The sequence below is a fragment of the Lepisma saccharinum genome, chromosome 7, assembly GCF_977018435.1.
Source record: "Lepisma saccharinum chromosome 7, izLepSacc3.1, whole genome shotgun sequence".
Classification (NCBI taxonomy): domain Eukaryota; kingdom Metazoa; phylum Arthropoda; class Insecta; order Zygentoma; family Lepismatidae; genus Lepisma; species Lepisma saccharinum.
The window spans coordinates 86,265,143-86,279,198 of NC_139235.1; the positions used below are offsets into that span (position 1 = coordinate 86,265,143).

Genomic DNA, 14,056 nt, shown 5'->3' on the forward strand with positions numbered 1-14,056 from the left:
ATAGGTTGGGTGAAGAAGGGCTGCATGGCAGAGTAGCTTCTAGAAAGCCATTATTACGACGTGTGAACAAGACGAAACGATTGGCCTGGGCTGAAACGCACCAAGGTTGGAATATGGATAACTGGAAATGGGTACGAGGGTCACTATTTATATTTTGAGCCTAACAATGAAAAAACAGGAATTTGGCATTGAAAACTGCTTTGTTTTTCGAAGTATTCTCCTTTATGGTCAATACACTTTTGCATTCGTTTGAACCATTTGTCAAAGCAGTTTTTCCAATCTTCTTCAGACACCTCCATAATATGGTTTTTGAAGGCATCAACGGCATCTTCCGCCGACGAAAATCGTTGTCCACGCAATTTATTCTTGACATTCGGGAACAAGAAGAAGTCATTGGGTGCCAAATCAGGACTGTACGGCGGGTGACCCATCAATTCGATTTTTTGACTGTTCATAAAGTCGGTTATTAGACTAGATGTGTGACAACTGGCATTGTCGTGATGAAGAATAATCCGACGGCGTTTGTTTGTTTTCCGTATTTGACCGAAGACCTCTGGCAAACAAATTGTTGTGTACCATTCAGAGTTGACCGTTCTACGTTCCTCTAAAGGCACAGTTGCCACATGACTAGTTTTCCCAAAAAAACAGGCGACCATTTGTTTTGATGTGCTTCGAGCGCGAACAACTTTTGTTGGATTGGGTTCATCTTGAAACACCCATACAGTTGACTGCTGTTTACGTTGCGGCTCATATGCATATATCCATGATTCGTCACCTGTTACAATATTATATATACGTCTTTTGAAGCACCACGATTGTATTTATTGAGCATTCGTTTGCACCAATTGACGCGAGTGTCTTTTTGAGTTTTTGTCAAATTGTGTGGGATCCAACGAGAACATACCTTTCTCACAGCTAATATTTTATATATGCTGGTGGAACTAATGCCTATGGTTGCCTCAATCTCACAGTATGTCACATGACGATCTTGCAGTATTAGGTTTTGCACAGCATCAATGTTTTCTTGAACAACAACTGATTTTGGACGACCTTCGTGAATCTCGTCGGTGAGCGAATGGCGGCCACGATTAAATTCGTTATACCAGCGTTTCACAGTGGCAAAGGATGGGGCTTCATCGCCAAATGTGGAAGTAAGTTGATCGATGCACTCTTGTCTTGATAATCCACATCAAAAATCGTAAAAAATCATCGCACGAAAATGTTCACGAGTTAATTCCATTTTATTGTTGTCGCGCAATCTCCAAGGCAACATAAACAACATTAATGAAGCTATTGACAAAACATTTGAAGTACGTTATGGTCAATAATGCCAGACGATTCCGTGCAAACGTCAAATCGCACCTAACTTCAATCAGTGTTGCCAAGGCTCAAAATATAAATAGTGACCCTCGTACTCTGGACCGACTAATCCAAATATGAATTATTTGACAGCAATAGGCGAACCTTTGTGTGTCGAAAGGTTGGCGAGAGAATGAAAGAAGAGTGTCTTGTTCCCACAGTGAAACAAGGGGGTGGAAGTGTAATGGTGTGGGGATGTTTTGCTGGAAACCAGATGGGGGACCTTCATAAAATTCAGGGAACATTGGTAAAAGAAGGGTATCATTAGAAATTGGTGCACCATGCCATCCTCTCTGGTCGTCATCTTGTTGGTAATGAGTTTATTTTTCAACAAGATAATGATCCCAAACATACATCCAAATTGTGCACGGGCCACTGCTATGGGACCAAATCGATAGCGACATCAGGAAGAAGTTACCCAGCATCACTCAACAGCTATGGGAATTCATCAACGATGCCTGGCGTAGCATTCAACCATCCTATCTGGAAAACTATTGAAGCGCATGCCACATGTTTGCGCTGCTGTCATTAAGGTCCATGATGGACATATTGATGAAAGCAAAATATGTGGTGACATTCGTTTGTACAGTGGATGTACCCATGTTTGTACATTGCCAAGCAGATTGTTATATCTGTTTCTTGTACGTTAATTATGAAATACATTCATTTCTACTGATTTTTGGCACTTTTTCCTGGTGGTCTTAAACTTTTTGTGTGTAGTGTAGGTGCAAGTGGAATCAATGACACCGTGGTCATCATACAAATGATTTCTTAATTAAAATCGTTCAAGCGAAGCTGACTCTTGTGTTCCATCATTTGTTTGCAGTAGTAATGTAAATATGTGAAGACATATTATGTACTAGAAACATAAACTAGACTAGAAACTCAAGTCTTCATGATCATTAATTGTGTGTAATTTTTACGCAAATCAATGATCTTTAACTGTAAGTTGCTTTCATAGTAACTGTAAAGTAACTCTGTTACTTATAAAAAGTAACTTACCGAACACTAAATAACCTTTAGCTTAATCTTCCTTGTGTTGTTGTAGTTTGCACACTGACACATTGTACTGTGTGTTGTCATTTCACCTTACGTGATTAATAAGAAATGTATGCCTTCAATACTATGGAATTGGTACATCAATGCCACACTTGTTATTTGATACTGTAAAAGCCTTTACTATACAAGTCTTAACTGTTCCAACCAGCCCGTCGCAAGGAGATTTTCTGTGGTATGTGGCAAAAAAGCATCATTTTGAAAAACTTCAATCAGCACAAATGTGTGTTATTAATTCTTACTTCATATTACGTATCCCCGTGAAGAGTATTAAAAAAATAATAATAACTTCCATATTGAGATAAAATGCACAAAAGAACGTTCTCGAAGAAAAATTACTAATTCTGCTTATGTTTATTTTTTTTTATTTTCAAATTTGGACCTGCTGAACATGAATATGACATTGGTTTTGCTGTAATGTCAGTTTTTGGGATGATATAGGTCTCTAATAACAGGGTGGCGACAGACCTGGAAAACCGGGAAAAGTCAGGGAATTTGAGGTGTCAAAAATAGTCAGGGAATTTCGTCTTCATTGACTTTTTTTTAAATTTAATTTAAAGATATCATTATGGAACTCTGCACGGGAACAGAAAATTGTTAACTCGGGCACTATGGGAGCAATCTACTTCGGATAAGTTTTGTTTTGCAGCTAAAATATCAGCGCATGCAACCGTGTACAATTCAGAACGCCGGACCGAGAAAGGGGTTTTGGGGGGCGCGACCCCCGAATTTCAATAGAAAAAAACAAAAATCTGAAGTTTGCCCCCTCTTCTCCCACTGTTTTGGGAAGAAGGCGCGAACTTTAGTATTATTTTCAAAGAATGGACATTTATCGAAAGCACGTAACATGTTTCATGTTCTTGGGTGCCATACAAGTTGAATAATAAGCCAAAATGTGATATATTTTTTTACGAAAAATGTGTAATTTGAATTTTTAGAGGTAAATTGTTATAACTCGGGCACTATGGGAGCAATCTACTTCAGATAAGTTTTGTTTTTCAGATAGAACATCACAGCATACAACCGTGTACAATTCAGAACGCCTGACCGAGAAAGGGGGTTTGGGGGAGCCCGACCCCCGAATTTCAATGAAAAAAAAACATAAAAATTTGAAGTTTGCCCCCTCTTCTCCCGCTAATTTGGGGATAAGGCGCAAACCTTAGTATTCTCTTAAAAGAATGGACGTTTCCAAAGAGAATGAAACATGTTTCATGTTCTTGGGTGCTTTAAGCCAAAATGTGAAACACTGTTTTTTACTAAAAATAGGTAATTTGCATATTGCTCAGAAAATTGTTATAACTCTGGCACTATGCGAGCAATCTACTTCGGATAAGTTTTAATTTGCAGCTAAAACATCAGAGCATACAACCGTGTACAATTTAGAACGCTGAACCGAGGAAAGGGGGTTTGGGAGCGCAGCCCCCGAATTTCAATGAAGAAACCATAAGAATCTGGAGTTTGCCCCCCCTCTTCCCCGCTATTTGGGAAGAAGGCGCGAACTTTAGTGTTCTTTTCAAAGAATGGACATTTCTGAAGAGAACGTAACATGTTTCATGTTCTTGGGTGCCATACAAGTTGAATAATAAGCCAAAATGTGATTATTTTATTTTTTACAAAAAATAGGTAATTTGCATTTTTCGAGGAAAATTGTTACAACTCTGGCACTATAGGAGCAATCTACTTCGGATAAGTTTTGTTTTGCAGCTAAATCATCATAGCATGCAACCGTGTATAATTCAGAATGCCGAACCGAGGAAGGGGGGTTTGGGGGCGCGACCAACGAATTTCCATGAAAAAAAAAATCTCGAGTTTGCCCCCTCTTCTGCCGCTATTTTGGGGAGAATGCGCGAACCTTAGTATTCTCTTCAAAGAATTGACGTTTCCGAAGAGATTGAAACATATTTCATGTTCCTGGGTGCCATACAAGTTGAATAATGAGCCAAAATGTGAAACTCTGTTCGGAAATGTGGCATGGATATGTTGTAGAGATGGGAGAGGTTGGTCATCAATATGAATTTCCCAGGCTTGCTCCAGACCTGTGTTAGAGTTCCAGCCAAACATAAATGTATGAAGGTCCAAAAAGCACATTCATTTCGTAATCAGCACCTTGATACCATATGGTATCATCGGGCGAGTACGACCTTACTCTGATGATACCATATGGTATCATCGGGGGAGTAAACGTTAAGCCTCTAAATATAAGTGGAAAATGCATTGAATTATCATTTTTTTTTCTTGTCCGTATAGGAGTAGTCTGTTTAAACTCATGAGAGATGGTAATTAATCTCTCACCGAATAAGGTTAATGTCCAATATTATGAAATAACATACTAATAATAGATACGTAAATATTTGAATATCATATTTACTCTAATCATTCAATCATAAAAGCATATAACTTTCTTCAAGAATTGACTTTTCTCTGCCAGCCCTGCTAAATTTTTACTTTCCATCTACTGATTTTTATGAGGGGTGGCCAGAAAGTAATTTCCAATTAGTAGGGACATTGATTTTTCGCAAACGCGAAAACTGTGAAAAATGGTAATTGCTGCGAAGTTATGTTTAGGAATGTGCAGTGATGATGTCTGGACACATTTTTCGCCCGTTCGAAATAATGTGAATTTGGCATAAAATGCGAATTGTTGGCGTTTTTAGCGATTTTTTTTAAAAGAAATGTCCTAAAACAACAAAAAATTCCATGAAATCCAACATTCTTGTCTTTTGTAGGCCATGTTTGTGTACATAGAACATGCAAGGTTTCCAGCATTTTACTCAAGAGTAAACTATAGAGTTATACGTACATGGAATAATTCCGACAGCCACATTAAATCATGTATTTCCCACGATTTTTTCAATTTAACAAGTGAAAAAAAGATAATGCCAATTTTTGGTGCCATAATATATCGGTATCTGTCACGTGAGATTGATTGATTTTACTTTTTTGGACGCGTCGCCACTTATGGTCATTATGGAAAATAACTTTCCCGAAATAACTTTCAAGATATCAAACTCTCACGAAGAGGCGTAAGCCATTTGACTTCCTTTGAAACAGTAGTTTAAAAACACCATGAAGGTATAATTTCAGATATTTGCCAGAAAATGCGCTAAAATGAAAATGTGAATTTTGGGGAAAATAACACCGTGTAGTAAAAAATAAAAATAAGAAAATACACCAATTTTAAAAAAAATAACAAAATGTCAAGGTCCCTACCGATTAGGCATAAATAAAACAAAAATATCAGTTGTACTTTATTACATTAGTAACAGTGAGTCCTAACCTTATTTTCGGCATAATCACCACCGTTGTTCTGGCATTTGTCGTAGCATGGCACTCAATTTTGTATGCCCATGTTATATGTGTCTGACAGCAAAGACTGGAACTATTTCTACCGCAGTGTAGGTGTCAAATCCTTGCCCTGCCAGAAACCTCTTCAGTTAAACAAAGAGATGAAAGTCGGTACATTCAAGGCCAGGGCTGTACAGGGAGTTGTCCAAGATCTCTCGCCCGAAGTGATGCAAAGCACATTCGATTGGCCTTCCGTGAATTGTCTGCACCATCGTCTGACCTTACTATCACTCACGACGTCCGGTCTGCACACCTGACACGATTGCTGGTGGCTCTGTGCCAAATTCTGAGCGTGCAATGTAGGCTACATCGCAGTCGGTTGGATACTGTATGAGAGCTGCAATCTTTAACCTAGAACTGTCCTAAGACGGCTGCATTGCAACTGTACCAGATTACAGCTACATGCCACTTTTTCCTGCCTGCATGTGTGTGTGTAGCTCTCCGACCACTAGTGATGCGTATAGGCACCTTTGGAGGAGCTTTTTTCAGGATGCCCCTCGTATATGAACTTTCAGAAGCTTTTATTATTAGAGTGTTCCTGTTTTAATGTGTGGTTAGCTAAATCAGGTACCTATACAATGCAATTCTATAAATTCCTTGTGTTCAATTTCCAATACCTACATACCCTTTTCGTCAGTATTAATGGTATAACTGCATGTTGTCAGTTTCACAGTACTTCACTTGGATATATTGTGAAGCAGAAATCCCATTGATAATGTAAGGAAATATGACACTTTATTTTGTTCGATTCAATTGTTTCACATATATGCAAGAGTTAAGTTGTTTGCTTTACAGAGAAGAGAGAAGTAGCTTTATGCATTGAAAAATGAGTCCGCACTCACGGTTCTTGCAAGCAGAGGGTTCCAAACCTCAGTGGAAATATCAACATATAATACGGAGAATGTATAGCTAAGGAGACTGATAAATTACAAATTGTATTTCTTAATCAATCACTCTTCACTCTTATCTCATTTAGTTGTAACTTTAAAAATAATCAAGTGTTTTAGTTTAAAATTACTGCATATGAAAAATTCCGTAATCGTTCCCTAGCTTGTGAATTGTAATAATTTTCCAAATTCACTATTTTGCAGTTCGAATTCAAATCATAGAGAATAGAGAAATTAAGTCAATTTCATAGAAGATAATATTGGTACTTAACAAAACCATACGTAGATCTGTGTGAGTTTATTATTTCTATTTGCAAAAAGATCTATTTAGTTTAGTTTGTAATTGTCAGGGAAAAATGTAAATTTTGTCCTGGAAAACCTGGAAAAGTCAGGGAATTTCATTTCTGCTTGTTTGTAGCCACCCTGAATAAGGTCATCTAGCTCTTTCTGGTTCAGAACGTGGTTTGGATTGGAGGCGATGGTATAGGAAGATCTTCACTGTCAGGAACAGGTGCTCGGGGGGGGGGGGGGGGGTGGCGGTATGGTAGGGTATTGTAGCTGACCACCTGTTCTTCCCTCTCGTGAAATGTGTCAGGTCAATCATGCAAAAGTAACAATCATCATGATGATTTGTAGGTTTCTTCCACACCAGGGTGGCGACAGACCTGGAAAACCGGGAAAAGTCAGGGAATTTGGGGTCTCAAAAAAAAGTGAGGGAAATGTCAGGGAATTTAGTCTTCATTGACTTCGAACACTCTTTTGACGAAAATTGTTATAACTCTGGCACTATGGGAGCAATCTACTTCGGATAACTTTTGTTTCCCAGCTAAAACATCAGCGCATGCAAAGGTGTTCAATTTAGAACACCGGACCGAGGAAGGGGGGCTTTGGGGGGCACGTACCCCGAATTTCAATGTAAAAAACAAAAAAATCTGTAGTTTGCCCCCTCTTCTCCCACTATTTTGGGGAGAAGGTGCAAACTTTAGTATTCTTTTCAAAGAATGGTCATTTCTCAAGAGAATGAAACATGTTTTATGTTCTTGAGTGCCATACAAGTTGTATAATAAGCCAAAATGCGATTTTTTTTTTACGAAAAATAGGTAATTTGCATTTTTGGAGGAAAATTGTTATAACTCGGGCACTAAGGGAGCAATGTACTTCGGATATGTTTTGTTTTGCAGATAAAACATCATAGCATGCAACCGTGCACAATTCAGAATGCCGAACCGAGTAAGGAGGGTTTGGGGGAGCGACTACCGAATTTCAATAAAAAAAAACATAAAAATCTCGAGTTTACCCCTTCTTCTCCCGCTATTTGGGAAGAAGGCGCGAACTTTAGTATTCTTTTCAAAGAATGGACATTTCTCAAGAGAATGAAACATGTTTCATGTTCCTGGGTGCCATACAAATTGAATGATGAGCTAAAATGTGAAACTCTGTTCGGAAATGTGGCATGGATATGTTGCAGAGAGGGGGGGGGGTGAGGTTGGTCATCAATATGAATTTCCCAGGCTTGCTCCAGACCTGTGTCCGAGTTTCCACACAAACATAAGAGTATGAAGGTCCAAAAAGCAAATTCATTTCGTAATCAGCACCATGATACCATATGGTATCATCGGGCCAGTACGACCTTACTCTGATGATACCATGGTTGGTATCATCGGAGGAGTAAAGGTTAAGCCTCTAAATATTATGTTATTATGTGGAAAATGCATTGAATTATAATTTTTTCTTGTCCGTATGGGAGTAGTAAGGGGACCTGTCGACAGATGGAGGGGATAAGAGCGGGTGGCGCCGTCCGATAGTTGTCGGACATCGTAGTAAGGCATTTTGTTGGGCAAACTGAAGGAACATGGAAACAAATATGTTCCATTGATACATACGATTTTTGTTGAATATCGCCACCCGACAAAGTATCCCACTACAACATGCAACAGAAATTGAATGGACTGAAACATCCAACAAAAATCGCATGCATAAACAAGAAGAGCTTTAGACTGCAAATATGCTGCTGGAATTTTATTACTCTTCTGGCTCACTTCACCTTATTGAATGTAGCAGTGCTTACGAAGGCTTTCTTTCATCATCCTGACGTATTACTGGTTTCGCACAAGTTAACATACATTTACAATGACATTGCAATATTCTTAGATATCAAGAAGAATCCAACCAAACGGGATATATATTGAATACTATCACGAAAAAGTGAAACATAAATCTGCATTGGTGAACGTTATAAAAATTGGCAAGTGCATGCTCCCAACCCAACTGCAGCACTAGTATTGCAATGAAATTAACGCCACTCTGTGTCCTGTCTGTTTAATCTCGTGAGAGATGGTCTTAAATCTCGCACTGAGTGAAGTTAATGTCCAATATTATGAAATAAAATACTAATAATAAATACGTAAATATTTTAATATCATATTTACTCGAATCATTCAATCATAACAGCAAATCACTTCCTTCAAGAATTGACTTTTCTCTGCCAGCCCTGCTAAATTTTCACTTTGTATCTACTGATTTATACGAGGGGTGGCCAGAAAGTAATTTCCAATTAGTAGGTACATTGATTTTTCGCAAACGCCAAAACCATGAAAAATGGTAATTGCTGCGAAATTATATTTAGGAATGTGCAGTGATATCTGGACACATTGTTTACCCGTTCGAAATATTGAAATTATGCAAATTTGGCAAAAAAAAAAAAGCAAATTGTTGGCGTTTTTAGCGATTTTTTTTAAAGAAATGTCCTAAAACAACGAAAAATTCCATGAAATCCAACATCCTTGTCTTTTCTAGGCCATGTTTGTGTACATAGAACATGCAAGTTTTCCAACATTTTACTCAAGACTAAACTATAGAGTTATACGTACGTGGAATAATTCCGACAGCCACATTAAATCATTTATTTCCCACGATTTTTTCAACTTCTATCAAAACCATTTGCATCACAGAGCAAAGTGGCAGGGTTCTAACAGGAGATCGACTGCTTATCTACCGTCACACGGGAGCCACATCTTCGTATTTGTTGCACGAGATATGTTTTGAATTACCAAGCTAAGTGCGCACTGTGCGAGAGACCCAGGGTCGATCCCCTGCGGGGGAGAACCGGGATGTTTTCCACCTATTCAATCTGCTCCAGCACCCACCCAGCATCATATGAAGCTGGTACCTTGAGGAAACTTTGAGGGATAAAGGTAGCCAGGAGTGTGGTGCTGATCACATCACCCCCACCTTCAGCCGTGATCAAGAAAGTGTGGGGCCCTAATCCACACGAAAATTCCATTATGTAAAATCCTTACCTTAAAATTAATAAAGGGGTATGGAAAATAACTTTCCCAAAATAACTTTAAAGATATCAAACTCTCGCGAAGAGGCGTAAGCCATGTGACTTACAATTTGAAACAGTAGTTTAAAAACACCATGAAGGTATAATTTCAGATATTTGCCAGAAAATGCGCTAAAATGAAAATGTGAATTTTAGGAAAAATAGCACCGTAAAGTAAAAAATAAGAAAATATACCAATTTGAAAAAAAAAATATCAAGGTCCCTACCGATTAGGCATAAATAAAACAAGAATATCAGGTGTAATTTATTGCATTCGTAACAGTGAGTCCTAACCTAATTTTCGGCATAATACCACCGTTGTTCTCGTCATTGCCTTGTAATCAAGGGGTCCCGGGTTCGATACCCGGTGGAGGCACAAGTGGTTCGGATCCCACTTTAAACTGTAGGTCCAGTCCCGATTAGCCTTACTGTGCATAAAGTGGACTTAAAACAGCAACCCAAACTCAAACCACCGTTGTTCTGTCATTTGTCGTAACATGGCACTAAATTTTGTATGCCCATGGTATATGTGTCTGACAGCAAAGACTGGAACTATCTCTACCTTAATGTAGCTGTCAAATCCTTGCCCTGCCAGAAACCTCTTCAGTTAAACAAAGATATGAAAGTTGGTACATTCAAGGCCAGGGCTGTACAGGGAGTGGTCTAAGATCTCTCACCTGAAGTGATGCAAAGGGCCCGTGTGTACTCAGCTGTTAGGGGTTTGTGCACATTTGATTGGCCTTCCGTGAATTGTCTGCACCATCGTCTGACCATACTATCACTCACGACGTCTGGTCTGCACAACACTCACGATTGCTGGTGGCTCTGTGCCAAATTCTGAGCGTGCAATGTAGGCCACATCGCAGTCGGTGGGAGACTTTATGAGAGCTGCAGTCTTTAACCTAGAACTGTCCTAAACCTGCTGCATTGCAACTGTATCAAATAACAGCTACATGCCACTTCTTCCTGCCTTCATGTGTGTGTGTGTCGCTCTCCGACCACTAGTGCTGCGTATAGGCACCATTGGAGCTTTTTTCAGGATGCCCCTCGTATATAAGCTTTCAGAAGCTGTTATTATTAGAGTGTTCCTGTTTTAATGTGTTGGTTTGCTAAATCAGGTACCTATACAATGCAATTCTATAAATTCCTTGCGTTAAATTTCTAATACTTACATACCCTTTTCGTCAGCATAAATGGTATAACTGCATGTTGTCAGTTTGACAGCACTTCACTTGGATATACTGTACTGAAGCAGAAATCCCATTGATAATGTAAGGAAATATGACACTTTCTTTTGTTCGATTCAGTTGTTTCACTTATATGCAAGAGTTAAGTTGTTTGCTTTACAGAGAAGAGAGAAGTAGCTTTATGCATTGAAAAATGAGTCCGCACTCATAGTTTTTGCAAGCAGAGGGTTCCAAACCTCAGTGGAGATATCAACATATAATACCGAGAATGTATAAGGAGAATGATAAATTACAAATTGTATTTCTTAATCAATCACTATTCACTCTTATCTCATTTAGTCGTAACTTTAAAAATAATCAAGCATTTTATTTTAAACTTACTGTGTATGACAAAATTCCATAATCCTTCCTTAGCTTGTGAATTTTAATAATTTTCCAAATTCACTATTTTGCAGTTTGAATTCAAATCATAGAGAATAGAGAAATTAAGTAAATTTAATAGAAGATAATATTGGTACTTGGCAAAACCATACGTGGATCTGTATGAGTATATTATTTCTATTTGCAAAACATTCTAGTTTAGTTTGTAATTGTCAGGGAAAAATGTAAATTTTGTCCTGGAAAACCTGGAAAAGTCAGGGAATTTCATTTCTGCTTGTTTGTAGCCACCCTGCACACTCGCGAAATCGCAAACTGCATGCCTTTCCTGCTACCACTCAACCAATGTTCCAGCGTCGACCTGCAGTTAGCACACGAAACATGTGGAGCCCATGGTTTGTCCAGATCACCAACAGCCATTCCAAAGTACACTTTATAGGCTTCACAAAATTTTGTCCCTGGCACAATGACATGTTTAACTTGCTTTGGACGAATATTGTATCCACATATATAACAGAACGAGTAAAATGTTGATATTTCAACAAAATTGTTGCCTGATTCGTGTTTATCGGGTCGAAATCTATAAGAATTCATCACAAAACAATGATAAGCAAAATCTTGTTGACCAGTGTTGTTTGTAAATTTTAATTAATCTATAAATTCGGGAGGGAGCAAATGCTTCCCTTTGCCCTTGAAATCTTACGCCTATGCTTACCTTCACACATAGTGAACAGAAATTTTGAATATTATACCTTAAAACATTGTGCTAAATACATAAGCATTTTTAATAAGATTAACTTTTAATGTCATTTAATTCAAATTATTTTTTTATCACCTTGTCTCTGAACCAACCACCCCAATTTTTCCATCAGACATTAGTACACACTCTGAGCTACCTACATATAAAATTTGGGGGGGGGGGGGGATTAAAGGGGGGGTCTTGCACGAAATTCGCTCTTGAAGGTAGTCATTTATTTTTCTAAAAAAAATACATGAAACTATACATAAAAATACATGGTTATTGATACACTCATCTGAAACTTTATTTAAATGAAAGCTTACACTATTCTGAACAAAAGAAAACAAACAAACAAAAAAGATACTATCATATATAACCTAATGTGTGTCATTCAAGGAGGAGTCTCAAGTGGCATACACTGAGATTTTAAAAAGCACGTAACTTCTGAACCCCTTGACCAATCTAAAAAAAAATATGTCATTTTTGTAATCAGCATTTTAAAGTTTGATAAGTATACCGAATTCCATCAAAATCTGGGATTTTGGGTGACATTTTTACAAAATTCTGGATGATTTGACATGGAATGACCCAGTTGGCAATGTTACGCTTTCACCACTAGATTTCCCTCCTCCTCCTCCTCCCCTGCTGGAGCCCTGCTCTACAGTTAGCTGGGACAGGGTATACTCTTCAGTTCATACAGTGTTTTAATTCGAGCATACATTGCACAAAAATAAACATACATGAACACAGTAATGAAACAAAAATAAATTCTTCCAATAAACATTTTTTTTCACTTTGACAGTAGGGGTAAAAAATGAAGACAGATTTTCCTGGGCCTACTTCAGACGTTTCAAGAAGTTTACATTAAATAAGTTAGCTGTCATCCTTCAATCTTCCAGCTTTACCCTTTTCAGCCTTGTAGCTTTAGACAAATTATTTAAACTTCTTGGAAAACCTGAAGAAGGCTTAGAAAACAGAGCTGAAATGCTGCATACTCCTTTTATTTCTTTTCAAACCTTTAATTTTTTTTCACCATGTTTTACAGGTGGTAAAATAAAAGTGTATGAAGAACCCTTTAATCAAATTTAACCAAATTAGTGACCCCCAAATACTACTCTTTAAAATAATGAAATTTCAAACACTGTTGTTAGGAGCATTGGAAAACCAACATTGGAGCTAATTAATATCAGTAGGTGTTTTGCTATATCACAGCACAACAATCAACCAAAAAATTATAACAAGTTGTTCTGTCCCAAAGAGAGTTTTGAAACAGCAGAATTATTTCATAATTAGTTGCTTATTTTATTAAAGAATATTTAATGTTTTTAAGTTTTTGGCTGATTTAGAAATACAGTGGCCTCTTTCTAATTCAAACTCCAAGGGGACATGAAAAATGTTCGAATTAACAAAAACATGCATCATTATAGATGATTTCAAGGGGAATATACTTCTGTTTGAAATACAGAGTAATTCGAATTGTCCAAGTTCAAATTAAAAAGAGTACACTGTACACATGGAAAAGCAATCCTTTCATCCTACCAACTATTTGCACATGTAGACAGTCTTTCCAACCCAGCAAATACAAGAGAACTGTTTTTGTCTCTTTATAGTGTAATGTCCCAAGTTAGATTTCATAACTGCAGTTGCATCATTGGATTTAAATATTCTACGTACATAATTCAATATACACTATACCTAGGTAAATTCATGAGGTTTGTGTGTGTTGATTGACAATACAACAAGGTTTGAATGTAAATTGTTTGTTTAAAAGGGTTTTATT

At 37.7% G+C, this 14,056-nt stretch overlaps 1 protein-coding gene across 7 annotated transcripts in view; it reads left to right on the forward strand.

Moving 5' to 3' along the window:
* LOC145989991 (F-box/LRR-repeat protein 21-like) overlaps positions 1-14,056 on the forward strand; it is a 163,210-nt gene that overhangs the window by 110,033 nt on the left and 39,121 nt on the right. The gene's annotated exons all lie outside the window — the stretch shown is intronic.